Genomic DNA, 18,071 nt, shown 5'->3' on the forward strand with positions numbered 1-18,071 from the left:
TCCCTCTCTCCCTTCCCCTCTCTCTAAAATCAATAAAACCACAACTCTACTAAAAAAAAAAAAAAAAGATGGGCCATGACAAATTTTGAAGAGGCTATTGAGAAACGAGAGCCCCCATACATACTCTGTTGGTGGGAGCTGCCGTGGAAGGCAGTCTGGCAGGTCTTCACAAGGTTAAATCCCGTTACCCTGTGACCCAGCAGTTCCAGTCCTAGGAATATACCCAAGGGAAGTGAGAACTTACGTCCACCCAGAAACTTGTAGCGAGTGTTCATCGCAGCATTATCCATAATAGGCAAAAGGTTGAAACAACCCGGATGTCCACCAGCTGATGAGTGAATGAATAAAACAGTATGTCAATATAGTGGAATGTTACCTGGCAATAAAAAGGACTGAACTGATACATGTGATGACATGGCGGAATCTTAAAAACATACTAGGAGTTCCAGCCAAGATGGGGCGTAGGTAGAAACCTTTCACTTCCTCACACAGCCAAAAGGAGGATAACAGCCCATCTAAAATTGATAAACAAAAGCACCAGAAAATTAAACTGCATGGAACGCCGACAACCAGGGAATTAAAAAATCTACCAAAACAATTAGACTGGTAAGGTGGTGGACCCCCACCGGCCAACCCAGATAAACCGCAGCAGGGCCCCAACCCGTGGGGGTGGGGCTGGCTGCTGAGCTCTTTATCCTGCACAGAAGAGGCTGACGTAAGGGGACAACTGAGACCCAGAGCCGACTGTGGGCTATGGCTGGGGTTGCCACACGGGATATACTCCCAGTCTCAAATGAGAGTCCCGTGGGAAGTGTGCTAGGGACCAGCAGGCCTGCAGCGCTGTTCCCTCTCTGGCCCCGCCCCCAAAGGCAGCACCCCGGGGAGGGTTGCCCTCTCCCCGTGAATCCCTAAGGCCCCGCCCCTTACAGCCTATCGGCTGTGCCAAGACAAAGAATATGGCCCAAAAGAAAGAACAGAGCATAACCTCAGAAATAAGCAATGAGGAGATTGCCAACCTATCTGATGGAGAATTTATTTATTTATTTATTTATTTATTTTAAAAAATTAATTTATTTATCTTTAGAGGGGAAGGAGAGAGGGAGAGAAACATCAATGTATGGTTGCCTTTTGTGCATCCCCTGCTGGTAGTTAGCCTGCAAGGAACTGGCCTGCAACCCAGGCATGTGCCCTGACTGGGAATCGAACCGCGATTGTCTGGTTCGCAGGCCCTCGCTCAATCCACTGAGCTACGCCAGCCAGGGCAATGATGGAGAATTTATAGCCTGGTAATCAGACTGCTCACAGGTCTGATTGAGCTTGGTTGGAAAATTAAAAAACAGATGAAGGGTACCCCCAAATGAAATAAAATATTCAGGGAACCAACAGTGACAGGAAGGAAACCAGGACTCAAACAACGATTTGCAGCAAAAGAAAGAAATGCCCATCTAGAAGAAAAGGAAGAAACAAGAATCCAGAAACATGGAGGCTTAGGAACCTCTGGGACAACTTAAAATGTTCCAGTATCCGAATTATAGGGAGGCCAGAAGGAGAAGAGGAGGAGCAACAAGTAGAAAAGTTATTTGAATAAATAATGAAGGAAAACTTCCCCAGCCTGGCGAAGGAAATAGACTTCCAGGAAGCCCAGAGAGTCCCAAAGAAGATGTACCCAAAGAGTAATATACCAAGGCACATCATCATTAAGTTACCCAAGATTAAATATAAAAAAATCCTCAAAGAAGCAGGGGGAAAAGAGACAGTTACCTACAAAGGAGTTCCCATAACACTCTCAGCTGATTTCTCAAAAGAAACCTTGCAGGCAAGAAGGGGCTGGAAAGAAGTGTTTGAAGTCATGAAAGGCAAGGACCTACATCCAAGACTACTCTCTCCAGCAAAGCTTTTATTTAGAATGGAAGGGCAGATAAAGTGCTTCCCAGATAAGGTCTGGGAAGTTAAAGGAGTTCATCACCCAGCCCTTGTTATATGAAATGTTAAAGGGACTTAGCTAAGAAAAATGATCAAAAATATGAACAGTAAAATGACAAACTCACAGCTATCAACAAGGGAACCTAAAAGAAAAAGAAAAATGAAAACAAAAACTAAGGAAACAACCAGAACAGGAACAGAATGAGAGAAATGGACATCACACAGAGGGGAGGGGGAAGCGAGGAAAGGTACAGGGAAGAGGAAGCATAATTAATAGGCATAAATGGACGGGGAGAGATAAAAATGGTATAGGAAACAGGACTCAACTTGTACAACCCATGGACATGAACTGGGGGGGGGCGGTGCTGGAGGGTTGGGGGTACAGGGTGGAGGGGGGATAAGGGGCAAAAATGGGAAAAACTACAGTAGCATAATCAATTAAAAAGATGTTTAAAATATTCAATGAAAGGTCAGACACAAAAGGCCACATATTGGATGACTCTGTGTATGTGAAATGTCCAGAATAGGCAGATCCCTGAGATAGAAGGTACATTTTTGGTTGCCAGGGACGAGGGGAAAGGAGAAGTGACCACTAAGGGTGTGGAATTTCTTTTTGGGTCATGAAACTGTTCTGTAATTAAAGAGTGGTGATGGTCGCCCACCTTGTGAATATACTAAAACCTATGAAATATATTCACTTTAAAAGGGGGAATGTTATGGTATGTAAATATAGCTCAGAAAACAAAATGAAAACATCACTGGAAAAGAACAATTCATCTTTGCCCAGCCTACTCTGCAGGGTGGGATTTCCTAGGGGGTGGTAGGCAGCCAGGTCCCCTCCCACTGAGCAGAAGACCCAAGTTGTTTCAGAGATTGATTGCTCATCACAGACCCCCTTAATGGCGTGGCAATGTGGGGCACTCGAGGGTTTGGGAAGCAATTGTGCTGTAGATTTTACAAAACTCGTAAGTTACTTTTCCCCAGAAGATTCTTGTGCATTATTTTTGTTTTTCTACTACCTTGAATTTGTATTCCTATAAAGGATAAAAAGTTATTTTTCAGTTACAGTTGGCATTCAACACTGTCTTGGACTAGTTCCAGGCTACAGCATATAAACATAGCTTACACAGTGTTCCCTTTGGTGGTTCAGGTGCCCACCTGGCACTGTTAGCGTCAGTAGGGCATCAGTCTTGTTACAGCATTGTTCACTGGACTCCGCGTGCTTTACCTTACACCCCCAAGCCTGTTTTGTAACTGTCACCTTGTTACACCCCAAACACCCATCCCCTCTGGCCTTGTCAGTTTGTTCTCTGAACCTGTTAGTCCATTTCACTTTTTGTCAGTTTATGTTGTTCGTTGGGTTTCACATATAAGCAGTATTAGGTGGTATTTGTCTTTGGCTTATTTCACTTAGCACAGTACCCTCTTGGTCCATCCACGCTGTTGCAAATGGTAAGATTTCATTCTTTCTTGTGGCCCAGTAATACCCGATTGCGTGTGTGCTGCTGCTGTTTACCCACTCGTCTGTTGATGGGCACGCGAGTTGCTCCCTGTGTCTTGGCGATTGTGAGTAACACTCCAGTGAACACAGGGGCGCATATAGTCCTTTGAATTAGTGTTCGGGTTTCTTCGGGTACATTCCTAGAAGTGGAAACGCTGGATCGTAAGGCAGTTCCATTTTTAATTTTTTTTGAGGAACCTCGACACTGTTTTCCGGAGTGGCTGCACCATCTACATTCTGGCCAGTGCACTGGGATTCCTTTCTCTCCATCCTCACCAACAGTCGTGGTTTGTGGATTTATCAACGATAGCTTATCTGACATTTGTGAAGTGGTACCTCATTGTGGTTTTAATTTGCATTTCTCTGAGGATTGGGGATGCTGAGCATCTTTTCATAATGTCTGTTGGCCATCTGTAGGTCCTCTTTTGAGAAGCGTCCGTTCAGGTCCTCTGCCCACTTTTTAGTTGGGTGTTTTGGGGGGGGTTTTTGGTGTCGAGTTGCCTGAGTTCTTTATTAATTTTGAATGTTAACCCCTTTTCAGATGTATTATTGGAAAATATGTTCTCCCACTCAGTAGGTTGTCTTTTTGTTTTGTTGGTCTCCCGTGCTGGGAAGAACTTTTCAGTTCGATGTAGCCCCATTTGTTTATTTCTTTAGTTTCCCTTGCCCCAGGAGACATGTCAGAAAAAATACTGCTGAGAGTAACGTTCGAGATTTTACTGCCTGTGTTTTCTTCTAGGAGTTTTATGGTTTCAGGTCTTACATGTAAGTCTTTAATCTGTTTTGAGTTTATTCTTACATATGGGATAAGAAGGTAGTCTAGTTTCTTTCTTTTTTTTTTGCATGTGACTGTCCAGTTTTCCCCAACACCATTTAGTGACTGGACTGCCGTTGCCCCATGGTATGTTCCTCCTGCCCACTCTGGCAAGGCTGATTGACCACGTGGCGTGGGTTTGTCCCCGGGCTCTGTTCGGTTGGTCAGTGTGTGTGTTTCTATGGCAGTGCCAGGCTGTTTTTGATTACAGTAACCTTGTCGTTTAGCTTGATATCAGGTAGTGTGATACCTCTTACTGTGTTTTCCTCTTTCACAATCGCTATGCAGGGTCTTTTGTGTTTCCATACACATTTATGGATTATTTGTTCCAGTTCTGTGAAAAACGCCATTGGTATTTTGATAGCAATTACATTGAATCTGTCATCGCTTTGGGCAGTATGGACATTTTAATGATGTTAATTCTTCCCATCTATGAGCATGGTAACTGCTTCCATCTATAACTGTCTTCTTCGACTTCTTTCTTCAGGGTCTTACAATTTTCTGAGTACAGGTCTTTTACCTCCTTGATGAAATTTATTCCTAGGTATTTTTTGACATAAATGTGATTGTTTTCTTAGTTTTTTCTTTCTGATAGTTCATGATTGGTGTCTAAAAATTCAGCCCATTTCTGAATGTTTATTTAGTAGCCTACTTTACTGAATTCATTTATTCTATTAATTTTTTTGGTGGACTCTTTAGGGTTCTCTCTATATAGTATGTCATCTGCAAATAATGATAGTTTTACCTTTTTCTTTCCAGTATGAGTACCTGTTGTGACTTCTTGTCTGATTGCTGTGGCTAGTACATTGTTGAATAGACTGTTGAAAGGGGGACATCCCTGTCTTGTTCCTCATCTTGAGGAAAATGCTTTTAGTTTTTCTTCTTTGAGTCTGACATTGGCTGTGGGTTTGTCATATATGACCTTTATTACATTGAGGTGTGTTCCCTCTATTTCCCTTCTACTGAGAGTTTTTAACATAAATGGGTGCCGGATTTTATCAAATTCTTCCCCCCATCTGTTGATATTATCATGTACCATATTTTGCCATGTATAATGGGCACCCATGTTTTTGGCCCAAACTTTCAGGGAAAAAAATCTTTTGTTTTCCCGGCTGGTATAGCTCAGTGGATTGAGCTCGGGCCTGTGAAGCAAAGGATCGTGGTTCGATTCCCAGTCAGGGCACATGCCTGGGTTGCAGGCCAGTTCTCAGAAGGGGACTCATGAGAGGCAACCATACATTGATATTTCTCTCCCTCTCTCCTTCCCTTCCCCTCTCTCTGAAAATAAATAAAATAAAAATCTTTTGTTTTAATTCAATTTTTAATTTATTTATATTAGAAACAAAACCTTGTATTGTATTCTAGGGTATTATTCTGCATACAGATATTGTGATTGCTCTCTCGTTACACTTTTAATGCTATATAAGGATAAATGAAAGAATGAAAAACATTGACACAGATATGGGATTAGTACTGGCCATGTAATGCTCATCCTTATTTTACCCTCAAAAATTTGGGCAAAAAAGTGCATGCTATACATGGCAAACTATAGTAATTTTTATATTTCTTCTCATTTCTGTGGTGTATCACATTAATTGACTTGCGGAGACTGTACCAATTTTGCATCCCACCTCATCATGGTATATGATCTTTGTGATAAATTTCTGAATTCTGTTGGCTAATATTTTGTTGAGGATTTTTGCATCTATGTTCATTAGGGATATTGGCTGGTCGTTTTCTTTCTTTGCAGTTACCTGGTTTTGGAATGAGGATAATGCTTCCTTCTTGAACTTTCCAGAGTAGTTGGAGAAGGCCAGGTGCTGATTCCTTCGGAATGTTTGGTGAAATTCACCTGTGAAGCCATCCAGTCCAGGACTCGTGTTTATTGGGCGGCTTTTGATGGCTTCGATGTCATTGGCTGTAATTAGTCTGTTCACAGTGTCAGTTCCGTCCTGGTTCAGTTTTGGAATATTGTGTGTTTGTAGGAATTTATCCATTTCTTCCAGATTGTTTAATTTCTTGTCATATAATTGTTCTGTAGTATTTTAAAAATAATATTTTGTGTTTCTGTGTTGTCAGTTGTTACTTCTCTTTCATTTTGATTTTATGCATTTGAGTCCTCTCATTTTCTTGGTGAGTCTTGTTAAACCTTAATAATCCTGTTTTTCTTTTGAAAGAACCAGCTCTTGGTTTCATAGACTTTTTTCCTATTTATTTATTAGATTCTTTTTATATATTTCTCCTCTGATCCTTACTATTTCCTTTCTTCTATTCACTTTGGGCTTTGTTCTTTTTCTAGTTCTTTTAGGTCAAAGTTTAGGTGGTTTATTTGAGATTTTTTCCCTTGTTCCTTGCAGTGGGCCTGTATTGCTATGAATACCCTCTTTGGACAGCTTTCGCTGTGCCCTATGGATTTGGGTCAGTTGTGTTTTGATTTTCATTTGTCTCAAGGCTCTGGATTTCTTCCTTGATCTCGTTAACCCATTCATTGTAAGTAACATGTTACTTAGCCTCCATGTCTTTGTATATTTTTCAGTTTTGTAATTTCTTCTTAAATTTATTTTGATTTGTTTTTGTGTCCTGATATGATCTATTCTGGAATGTTCCATGTGCTCTTGAAAAGAATGTATGAGGGAGGACCCCCAAAAAACCAGAATTATTTTTGGAAGATTGGGCCCCTTATAGTGCAGGATCCCCCCACTAGGTGAGTGTTCTAGGAACCCATCTGTATCAGTGTACCAGCTGGTGGTGGTGTGAGAGGCTGCATTTGGATTTAGTGAATTTTTTTGGAAGACTTTTTCAGTGCATTTGCCTATTTCACGATGGGTGATTTACAAGCTCACCTGCCCACACTGCACTGAGTGTTCAGCAGTTTTTGACCAAAACAGCATGACCCCTGTGCCCCACCCTCCCTATTCACCCAATCTTGCCCCAAGCGACTTTTTTTGGTTTCCTTGAATGAAAAAAGTCCTCAGAGGGAAATGCTTTTCTGATGCGGAAGAGGTGAAACAAAAAATGGCATGAGCACCAAAGGCATCAAAATCTATGAGTTCAAAACCTGTTTTGAGCAGTGGAAAAGGTCTCGGTAAGTGTAGTGCATCAAACGGAGAGTATTGAAGGTGACTGAAGTTTAAACATGTAAGAATAAACACATAATTTTTATAAATAAATCCTGTTTTGGGGGCCCCCCTCATATATTCCGCTGCTTTGGGGTGAAATGCTCTGAAAGTATCCATTCAGCCCTCTGATCTAATGCGCCATTCAAGCCCCCTGTCTCCTTGTTGATTTTTTTTGTCTGGAAGGTCCACCCGCTGGCGTCAGCAGGGTGTTCGCATCTGCTGTGACTGCATTGCTGTCGCTCCCTTCCTGTCCGTCAGCGTTCAGTTTCTGTATTTCGGTGCCCCCGTGATGGGAGCATAGATGTTGACAAGGTGTACACCCTCTTGTTGGGTTGATCCCTTCATCATTACGTAGTGCCCTTCATCTCATCATACAGCCTTGGTTTTGAAGTCTGTTTTGTCCAACATGAGTATTGCTACCTTAGCTTTTTTTGTTGTTGCTTCATTTGCATGAAACATTTTTTCTATCCCTTTGCTCTCCGTCTGTATCTTTTTCAGCATGTGAATGGGTCTTGTTTTCTTGTCCAGTCAGCTGCCCTCTGTGTTTTAGTCGGAAGGGTCCTCTGTGTTAGTGTCTGGGTATTAGGGAGATCTGCCATGCCTCCTTGTCTTGGTAGTGTGGCCGTATGTAGAAGGTGTCCTGTGGGGCTTGTGACACAGTCTCCCTGATTCCCTGCTTTTGGTATTTCAGGAATGTCCCCCGTGTGGGTTATGTGAGCCCTCCTGTTGTAGTTGGGTTTTGATTGCTGTTGGGTCGTCCGTGTGCGGGGTTGGCCCTGAGGCTAGCTGGCTGTGAGGTTGCCTTACGGTCACAGTGTACGTACGCCTGTGCAGGGGTTGAGTCCATTAAGCGGGATTTGCCCCGTCAGGGTTTGGTGCCGGGATCTCCCTTGAACTGCGCTGCTCATGGAGCTGCTTGGGTCGTCTCTGCCATGGTCCAAGGCCTGCCACTGGTGTTTCGGTTCTGGGGCCTCTTGGGAGGGACCCTGGTGCAGATCAGTGTCAGGTGCGGCCTGTAGCTGGCCCTGGGTGCACGTGGGAGTGTCCCAGCTGTGTGCTGGTGCCGGCTTCCACTGCAAGGAGTCTGGGGGCAGGCCAGCAAAGGCCCAGCGCACCCTGAGACCCACTTTTGTCTGCTGGCCGCCTGTTGGGCGCGGTGACTGGAAGATCCTCTGCTGGTGCACAAGTCGCGTGAGACGGGTTCTCAGTGAGCCGTCAGGCAGGGCAAAGTGGTGTTGGCCGGGTTGGTAGAGATTCAAACTCAGTGCCAGTGCTGGGTGTGAGGCCACTCTGCAGGAGTCTCAGGGTACACCACGGCCAGCTGCCACCTGCTTACAACCAACCCACAGACCTCTGAGTGAGGCGGGGTGGGGTCTCGCAGTCGTTGGGGTGAGGCCTGCAGAGTTCACCAGGCTAACAAAACAGGTCAAGGTCTGGTTGTGAGGAGAGAAGGCCCCACGCAGGACAGTGATGCTGGTCAGGCAGGCGTGTGAGGGAAGGTGGCCTTGCCCAGCAGGGGCACAAGTCGGCCTCTCCCTGCGCTCCTCCAGCTTGCCCAGGCTTCCTAGAGAGCTCCTCAGTAGAGTCTGCAGGGCAGGTCCAGCTGCAGGTGGAGACGGAACTCACCACCAAGAGCTATCCTGGCAGGGCGGGGCCTCCCGGGGGCAGCAGGAAGGGGCCAGAGTCACTCCCTGGGCTGATACCACGGGGAAGTGGTGGGGCGGGGCCAGCGCTGGCCTGGTGGTGCCACTCAGGCACATGGGTAACAGTGGCCTTCCCCACAGCCATGTAACTCGGTCTGCTTGTGGTTCTGGCACCCCTCAAGTCTGCCTTAGCTTCTCAAGGGCTCCTCAGTAAGGTCTGCCCTGCCAGCCCCACTGGAGTTTGCAGCAGACCTGTCCTGGTGTGGCGGGGCCCCTCCCCAGGCGGATGTAGGGGGGGCATGCTCCACTCAGGCAGGGTGGCGTCCTCGGTGGTGTGGGAGAGGGAGCCAGCACAGGGGCGCTTGCTGCTGTCCCTCCGCCTCCAGTCACTGTCCACAGCCACCCCAGTCAGTCTCCATTGGTGTGACTCCGGTCCACTCCAGCCTGCTGTCCTTCTGCAGGAACCCCGGGTGGGTGCCACGGCTGGGTCTCTGCACACTGACCTTCCAAGAAAGCAGTGACCCTCTGACCAGGGCAGGCAGAATCCAGCCAGCTCATGGGGGCAACTTTTCCCAGCTCCAGTGCTCCAGCTAGGGATCCTGGCGAGGGGCTGAGGCCCCTGGCACCTCCGCAGGGCCGCCTCAGCGGAGATGTCCCCTGGATTCTCCAAGGTCGCACACAGGGGTGGGGCCAGCCCCCTTTGCCTCTCCCCTTCCTGCCAGTCTGGACGTGGGCTCCTCTGCGTATCTCCTCAGTTAGAAGATGTCGGTTCAGCTGGTCTTCAGATGGTAATTCAGGTTGATTTTTCAGTGCCTCAGCCACACTCTGATATGGTCCTGGGAGGAGGCCAGCGTAACTGCCACCCAGCACGCCGCCATCTCGCTGTTGGGAAGGGTATATACTTTTAAAATACCTGCATCCACCCCTGGCTGGTGGGGCCTAATGAATTGAGTGTGGCCTGCGGACGTAAAGGCCACTGTTCGGTTCCCGGTCAGGGCACGTGACTGGATTACGGGCCAGGTCCCCATTTGGAAGCACGTGAGAGGCAACCGATCATTGTATTTCTTGCACATCGATGTTTCTCTCACTTTCTCCCTCCCTTCCTCTCTCTCTAAAAGTAAATAAATAAAATCCTTAAAAAATAAAATACGTTCATCCAGCTTGCCACAAAAAAGCTAGTGTTTGCTTTTCTGTTAGTAGAGTGCACAGAACGTTTCGTCAGATCTCCGGCACCTTTTTAAAAATAGAATCGGAGTGACACTAAGCACATATGGGTGGTAAAGAGTTTTGCAGTTTTTATTTACAGTGCATGCCAATTTGTGAATCAGGAAGAGGCCTGTGAAGGAGCTGAAGTTGGCTTCTGTGAGTGAAACGGGGAGGTTCTGGGCCAGTGTTCGTTCCCACAGGAGTGATGTGTGCAAGTACCTGTGCCAAACAAACAAATCTCGTGATGCAGTTGTCATATGACCTTTCTGTGCCTTAGATCCTTAGAATTTTCAAGACCACGTGGGGAGAGATCCAAGTCCTTCCCTGACCAGAGGCATCGTGAAGGGAGAGCATTTCCAAATCACGTTTATCTGGCTCACGGCAGAGCGGACCTGGCCCACAAATGCCCATCATTGTTTGTCTTCATCACGTGGCCCAGCCTGTGTGTAATGCCTTAGAAATGTCCCAGAGTTCTACTTGTTAGGAAGTGACAGTCTTTCAATCAGCTCTTCTTTGCTGTCTTAACTGGGATCTAAGTGAGTGACAACGCTCAGCCGCCGTGTAGGGAGAGCACTGGTGTGGCGGGGAGTCGGGCTCCAGACTGTCGTTCTGACTGTGGTGCCAGTGACACGACCTGCATCACCGCATGAGGGGCGGGGCTGGACCTGCTGGCCTTTTACTTCCCTGCCGACTCTTAATTCTTATCAGATGTTACACATCAAATCGGTCGCTCTGGAGTTCTTTCAGTTTTGTTGTGTGGTCTTTCAAACCTCATTAGAATGTAGCAGCCTGGTACCTGTTGCCGCTGCTGTTACGAGCAGCTCAGGACAATGACCAGGCCATGTTTTGAAGTGAGTCCTTGGTCCCACATGGACCATGGGATGTGGGAGTGCCTTCCAAGCAAAACAGCCGTGGCAGGTCCCTGGGCTTGGACCGCCAGTCTTTGGGTCCTGCGGCCCTGCAGCCCAGCTGCGTGTGACCCATCAGCACCTGAGCTGAGCGGAGCCTTCTTTGGGCTGTGCATGGAGGAGGGCATTGTCTTGTAACGTGTCTAGCAGGGCACCTCGTACAGGGTATTCTGGGAGGGGACCTGAATGCCAGACTCACAGAGACGGGCTTGGTCAAGTGGGGCCGGGCCATGGGACAAATACGGAGAGAAGGCAGAGAACGAAGCCAGGAGGGAGCCAAAACTGACACAGCCCCTGCTAACTAACAATCAGAAGCAGCAAAAGTAGAATCGAAGACAAGAAGTGGGAACAGAGAATGGCTTTAAATCCTTTCGGAGAACTAGAGCTGCCGTGTATCTTGGTGGCTGAGCTCGCAGCTGCCAAGGGGTTTTCTTGGGGGTTCCTGCTTCATCACTTCCCTCTGTGGCTGTAGGGGAACATCGTTGCCTGCGGTTCCTTAAGGCATTTCGGGACTCCGCACTCTGGTACAAAGTGCAGTCTTTCTGAGGTGCTTGGCCAGAAATAGTGAGGCACACCAATTTGTTGATCGTTTTCCCTGCCTGGAATGCACTGGTATTCTTGGACGAATTAGGAGTAGCTAGTTAGCATGGCAAGACTTAGTTCGTCTATTGTTTGGGTTATTTGTTCACTTAACAAACATGGAAACATTACATACCTACTGTGAAAGATGCTACATGCTGCCCCGCCTCCATTTTACTTTATATATTTTTTTCTAATTCGTTTTTAGTGGGAGATCGTAGCGCCATGGTCTTCATTTGTGTTGTCTTTGTCACGGAGGGCTCCATCTTGGGGGTATACAGGGCAATTTCTGTTTCTTCAGTGATTCACGTGCATTTTGCAGCTTGCTCTCATATACTTCTCTTAGGCATCCTATAAAACTGAAATGATTATCTCCTCTTCACGTGAGTAAAGTGAGGCTCGGGGGTGTTAACTAACGTGTCCTTGGTCACAGAATAGTAGCAGAGTGGGAACCCAAGTCTCTCTGGCTCTGAATCTCATGATACCAACCACTGGGCTGGGTATCTGGTCCTTCAGCACAGAATGCTAGTGAATACTGAGCACCAAATTATTTATTCCTCAGAATCATCCTGGTGTTTTCTGCACAATGCTCCGTGACCTCCTCCACAAAGCCTTTGCCAAACTCCGCCTTTCTCCCCACACCCCCATTCTTTCTCCTGAGCAGAGGAAGTCTCTCATTTTACATCCCCATATCCTCCTGAATTCTGACAGGGGGGTCCGGCCTGCAGGCCGCGTGCAACTCAGGATGGCTATGAATGCAGCCCAACACAAAATCGTAAATTACCGAAAACATTATGAGATTTGTTTTGTGATTATGTGTTAGTATGTATTTAATGTGTGGCCCAAGATATAGCTCTTCCAGTGTGACCCAGAGACGCTGTCAGGGTGGACACCCTGTAATTAGAGCACAGACCACTGATCCCTGTGTCTTGGCGTGTCCCCCAGACGCCCCGCACAGAGTCTGGCCCAGGGCGTCGGTGCGCGATGCATGCCCCTGGGAGTCGAGAAGGAGCAGTTTCCTCATCCGTGCCAGTGCAGGACACTTCAGTAGTGCTGTGCTGATCCTGCTTTGGGCTTTTAAATAAAACAGCATAAAGTAATTGTGACAAATACTCTGATATCTTTGTATTTAAAGTTTATTTTCCCAGTTAGGTTTATTGGGGTAGCATTGGTTACTACTGTTCTATAAATTTCAGCTGTGCAACTTCGTAATGCGACATCTGTGTTTCGGGCTGTGTGTGCACTTCTTGAAGGCTGGTCTCCTTCTGTCACCTTGCATTTCACCGTCTTCGCCCTGTTTGTCCTCCCTCCAGTTCCCTTCCCCGCTGGTAACCACCATCCTCCTGTTGGTGTCTGTGAGTTTGCTGTTTTGTTTGTGTGTTTCCTTCTTGTTTTATATCCCACACGCGAGTGAAATCATACAGTTTGCGTCCTTTTCCTTCTGACTTTCTTCGCTTAGCATAATAGTCTCAAGATCATTTCATGTGGTTGCAAATGGCCATGTTATCTTTTTTACGGCTGAGTAGTATTTCATTGTATATATGCATCGTACATTCCTTAATTATCCATGGAAGAGCACTGAGGCTGTTTCCATGTCTTGGTTATTGTAGATAATGCTACAGTGAACATAGGGGCGCATACATCTTTACAAATAAGTGTTTTTTCCCAATCATTGGTCTTTCTTTCTTTCTTTCTTTCTTCCTTTCTTTCCTTTCTTTCCTTTCTTTCTTTCTATTTTTCAATTACAGTTTCGGGTACAGCATAGTAATTAGAGATTTACCAGGTCATCACCTGGTAAAGGTTGTAAAGGATGTACCCACCTAACACCATACATAGTTACAACATTATTGACTGTATTCCCTATGCTGTACTTTACATCCCCATGATTAATTTGTAACTTTCAATTTATAACTTTTAATCCCTTCATCTTTTTCACCCTGTCCACCAACCCCCTCAACCTCTGGCAGCCATTAATTTGTTCTTTGTGAGTCTGTTTCTATGTTTTTGGTTCATTGATTTTGTTTTTTAGATTCCACTTATAAATGAAATCAATATGATACTTGTTTTTTTTCTCTCTGACTTAGTTCACTTAGCGTAATACCCTCTAGGTCCATCCATGTTGTCATACATGATAGGATTTTACGATTTCATTCTTTTCAATGGCCGAATGACAGACCATTGTATGTGTGTCCACTGCTTTGTCCTGGTGTTTGTCAGCGGACCGTCAGGCTGCTTCTGTGTCTTGGCGGTTGTAAGTAATTCTGCAGTGAACGTAGGGATGCGTCTATCAAGTTAGTGTTTTGGATTTCTTCCGATAAATACCCAGAAGTGGGGTTGCTGGGTCATAATGCAGTTCTACTTTTCTGTAATTTGTTGAGGAACTCGGACTGGCCGCCCCAGTTTGCAGTCTCAGCAACAGGGCATGAGGGTTTCCTTCCTCCGCATTTTCACCATCACTTGTTTGTGGTGGGCCACCACTGAGGATGGCCCTTCTGACGGGTGTGAGGTGACATCTCGTTGTGGCTTTAATTTGTATTTCTTTGGTGATTAGTGATGTTGAGTATCTTGTATGTGTGTGCTGGCTGGCTGTATGACGTTTTTGGAGAAATGTCTATTCAGGACCTCTGTGCATTTTCTTTTCTTTTCTTTTTTTGATTTTTAAAAAATGTATTTAATTGTTGTTCAAGTACAGTTTTTGTCTTTTACTCCCATCCCAGCCCACCCCCCCATGCACATTTTCTAATTGGATTGTTTTCCTTTTGGTGATAAGTTGTGTGAGGTCCTTAGGTATTTTGGAGATTAACCCCCTACTGGACATTTCATTGGTGAATATCTTCTCATTAGTAAGTTGTCTCTCGTTTTGTTGATGGTTTTGTTTGCTGTTCAAAAGCTTTTGGCTTGAAGTAGTTCCATTTGTTCATTTTTATTTTGTCTCCCTTGCCTGAGGAGGCATCCAAAAAATATTACTAGGAGCAATGTCAAAGAGTTCATTGCCTGTGTTTTCTTGTAGGAGTCTTATGGTCTTGGGTTTAGATTTATTTTTTTTTAATATTTTATTTATTAATTTTTTAGAGAGGAGAAGGGAAGGAGAAAGAGAAGGAGAGAAACATCAGTGTGTGGTTGCCTCTCATGTGTCCCCCACGGGGGACCTGGCCTGCAACCCAGGCATGTGCCCTGACTGGGAATCGAACCGGCGACCTTTTGCTTCGCAGGCCCATGCTTATTCCACTGAGCTACACCAGCCAGGGCTTGGGTTTAGATTTAAATCTTTAATCCATTTTGGGTTTATTCTTGCTTAGGTCTAGTTTAATTTTTTTTTTGCCAGTACCACTTTTTCTATAATTTAATCTTCTTTGTCATAGATTAATTGACCATGTGGACATAGGTTTATTTTGGGGCTCTATTCTGTTCCCTTGATCTATTTGCCTGTTTTTATGACAGTAAAAACCATGCTTTTTTGATTATTATAGCCTCATTAGTTTGATATCAGGTAGCATGTGATGCCTGATAAAGCATCTTTGTTGCTTTGACTCTTAGTCTTTTGTGATTCCCTAAAGATTTTAGGATTATGTGTTCTAGTTCTATGAAAAATGCCATTGGTATTTTGATAGGGGTTGCATTGAATTGCTTTGGGTTGTATGGATATTTTAATGATGTTAATTCTTCCGATCCATGAGTATGGTATATGCTTCCATTTATTTGTATCTTCAGTGTCTTATAATTTTCTGATTAGAGGTCTTTTACACACTTGGTTAAATTTATTTCTAGGTACTTTATTCAGTTATACGTGGAATTTTAAAAATCTCTTCTGGTAGTTTGTTACTGGTGTTAAAAATGCAGTTGATTTCTGAATATTAATCTTTTGTCCTGCTTATTTACCGAGTTGATTTATCAGTTCCGATAGGGTTTTGGTGGAATTTGAGGGTTATTTCTTTAGATATAGTATTACATCATCCGTGTCTTGTTCCCGATCTTAAAGGAAAAGCTTTCAGCTTTTTGCTATTGAGTATGATGTTGGCTGTGGGTTTCTCGTATATAACCTTTACTTTTTTTTTTTATTTTAGATTTTATTTTTTTTTAGAGGGAGGGGAAAGGATGGAGGAAGAGAGGGAGAGAAACATCAATGTGTGAGAGACACACACTGAACAGCTGCCTCTCACGCACCCCCAACAAGGGACCTGGCTGGCAACCCAGGCATGTGCCCTGGCTGGGAATTGAACCAGCCGCCTCTTGGTTCACAGGCTGGCACCCAGGCCACTGAGCCACACCAGCCAGGACTCATATATGACCTTGATTATATTGAAGTATGTGTCCTCTAGCCTCTTTGCTGAGAGTTTTTATCATGAATGAATATTGAGTTTTGTCAAATGTTTTTTCTACACCTCCTGATATGATCCTGTGGTATTTGTTCCTGTGGTGTATTATGTTAATTGATTTGTGGGTATTGAACCAACCTCATCTAACAGGAATAAATCTCAAGTGATTGTGGCATATGATTGTTTTTATGGCTGAATTCAGTTTGCTAACACATTGTTGAAGACTTTTGTGTCTATGTTGGTCATCAGGGGTGTTGGCCTATAATTTTCTTTTTTGTAGTGTCTTTGGTGTTGTCACCGTAAAATGAGTTTGGGAGCCTTTTCTCCTTTTCAGTTTTTGAAAATAGTTTGAAAAGGGTAGGTATTAATTCTTTTTTGAATGTTTGGTAAAACTCACCTGTGAAGCCATTTGGTCCTGGACTTTTGTTTGTTGGATTTTTTTATTACTGATTTGATTTTTTTAGTAGTTATTTGTTCAAATTTTTTGTGTCTTCCTGATTCAGCCTCTAAAGGCTGTATATTTTTAGAAATTTATCCATTTCTAAGCCCTAGCTGGTGTAGCTCAGTGGATTGAGCACAGGCCTGCGAACCACACGATCGCCATTCGATTCCCAGTTAGGGCACATGCCTGGGTTGCAGGCCAGTTCCCAGCAGGGGACTCACGAGAGGCAACCATACATTGATATTTCTCTCCTTCTCTCCTTCCCTTCCCCTCTAAAGATAAATAAATGAAAATCTAAAATAAAAAAAAATTTAAATTTATCCATTTCTTCTAGGTTGTCCAATTCGTTGGCATGTAAGTATTTGTAATACTTTTTTTCCTGTTTGGGTCCTCTTTTTTTTTCCTAATGAGTCTGGCTAAAGGTTTATTAATTTTGCTTATCTTTGCAAAGAACCAGCTCTTGGTTTCAGTGATCTTTTCTATTGTTTTTTAAGACTTTAGTTTATTTTCACTCTGATCTTTATTATTTTCTTCCTTCTACTCACTTTGGACTTTTTCATCATTTTCTTGATTCTTTTAGGTATAAGATTGGATTGATTGTTCAGTTGAGTTTTTTCTTGTTATTTGAGGTAGGCCTGTATTGATATGAATTTCCCTCCCAGAACTGCTTTGGCTGCAGCTGCAGGTTTTTTTGGTCATTGTGTTTTCATGTGCATTTGTCTCATAGTATCTTTTCATTTCTTCCACGATCTCATTAACCCATTTATTGTTTAGTAGCATGTTATTTATCCGAGGGTTTGTGTTTTTCAGTTTTCTTTTTATAATTGATTTATAGTTTCATGCTATTGCGATTTGATAAGGTGCTTGATATGATTTCAGTCTTATTAAATTTATTGAGACTTGTTTTGTGGTGTAGTGTAGTCTATCCAGGAAAATGGTCCTAAAGTTTGAACACGTGTACTTGAAAAGAATGCATGTACTGCTGCTTTGGGGTAAAATGCTCTAAGAATACAAATGAAACTCATCCGCTGTTATGTATTGTTTACGACTGCTGTGTCCCTGTGGAGTCCCTGTCTGGGCTGTCTATTCATTGGTCACAGCAGGGCGGTACAGTCCCCAGTCTGAGTGTATCACTGTTTATCTCTATGTATGTTTGCTTTGTTTATTTAGGTGCCCTGTGTTGGGTGTGTAATTTTTATAAGGGTTAAAGTCTATTTTTATCTAGGTGTTGCTACCCCATGTTTTCTTTCCTTTTTCCCCCCCAGATTTTATTATTTTTTTGATGTGTGAGAGATGCCAATCAATTAGTTGCCTCTCATGTGCCCTGCAACTGAGACCTGGCCCTCAACCCAGGCACGTGCCCTGACTGGAAACTGAACCAGTGGCCTTCCAGTCCGAAGGCTGGCACTCAGTCCACTGAGTCACACCAGCCAAGGCCCAGCTTTTATTTTCATTCTATTTACATGAAATATCTTTTTATTGGTACATCCCTTTACCTCTGTCTCTGTGTGTTTTGATCTGAAATGGGTCTCTTGTAGGCAGCATATCTACAGTTCTTGCTTTCTTATCTGTTTATCCAACCCTCTGTAGTTATTGCCTTTTTATTCATTGTTTTCTATT

General features: G+C 44.2%; 1 protein-coding gene across 1 annotated transcript in view; it reads left to right on the forward strand.

Moving 5' to 3' along the window:
• Positions 1-18,071, forward strand: part of PACC1 (proton activated chloride channel 1) — a 46,278-nt gene that overhangs the window by 4,941 nt on the left and 23,266 nt on the right.

The sequence above is a fragment of the Sturnira hondurensis genome, unplaced genomic scaffold (assembly GCF_014824575.4).
Source record: "Sturnira hondurensis isolate 20B ecotype Veracruz unplaced genomic scaffold, ASM1482457v3 Scaffold0019216, whole genome shotgun sequence".
NCBI classification, from domain to species: Eukaryota; Metazoa; Chordata; class Mammalia; order Chiroptera; family Phyllostomidae; genus Sturnira; species Sturnira hondurensis.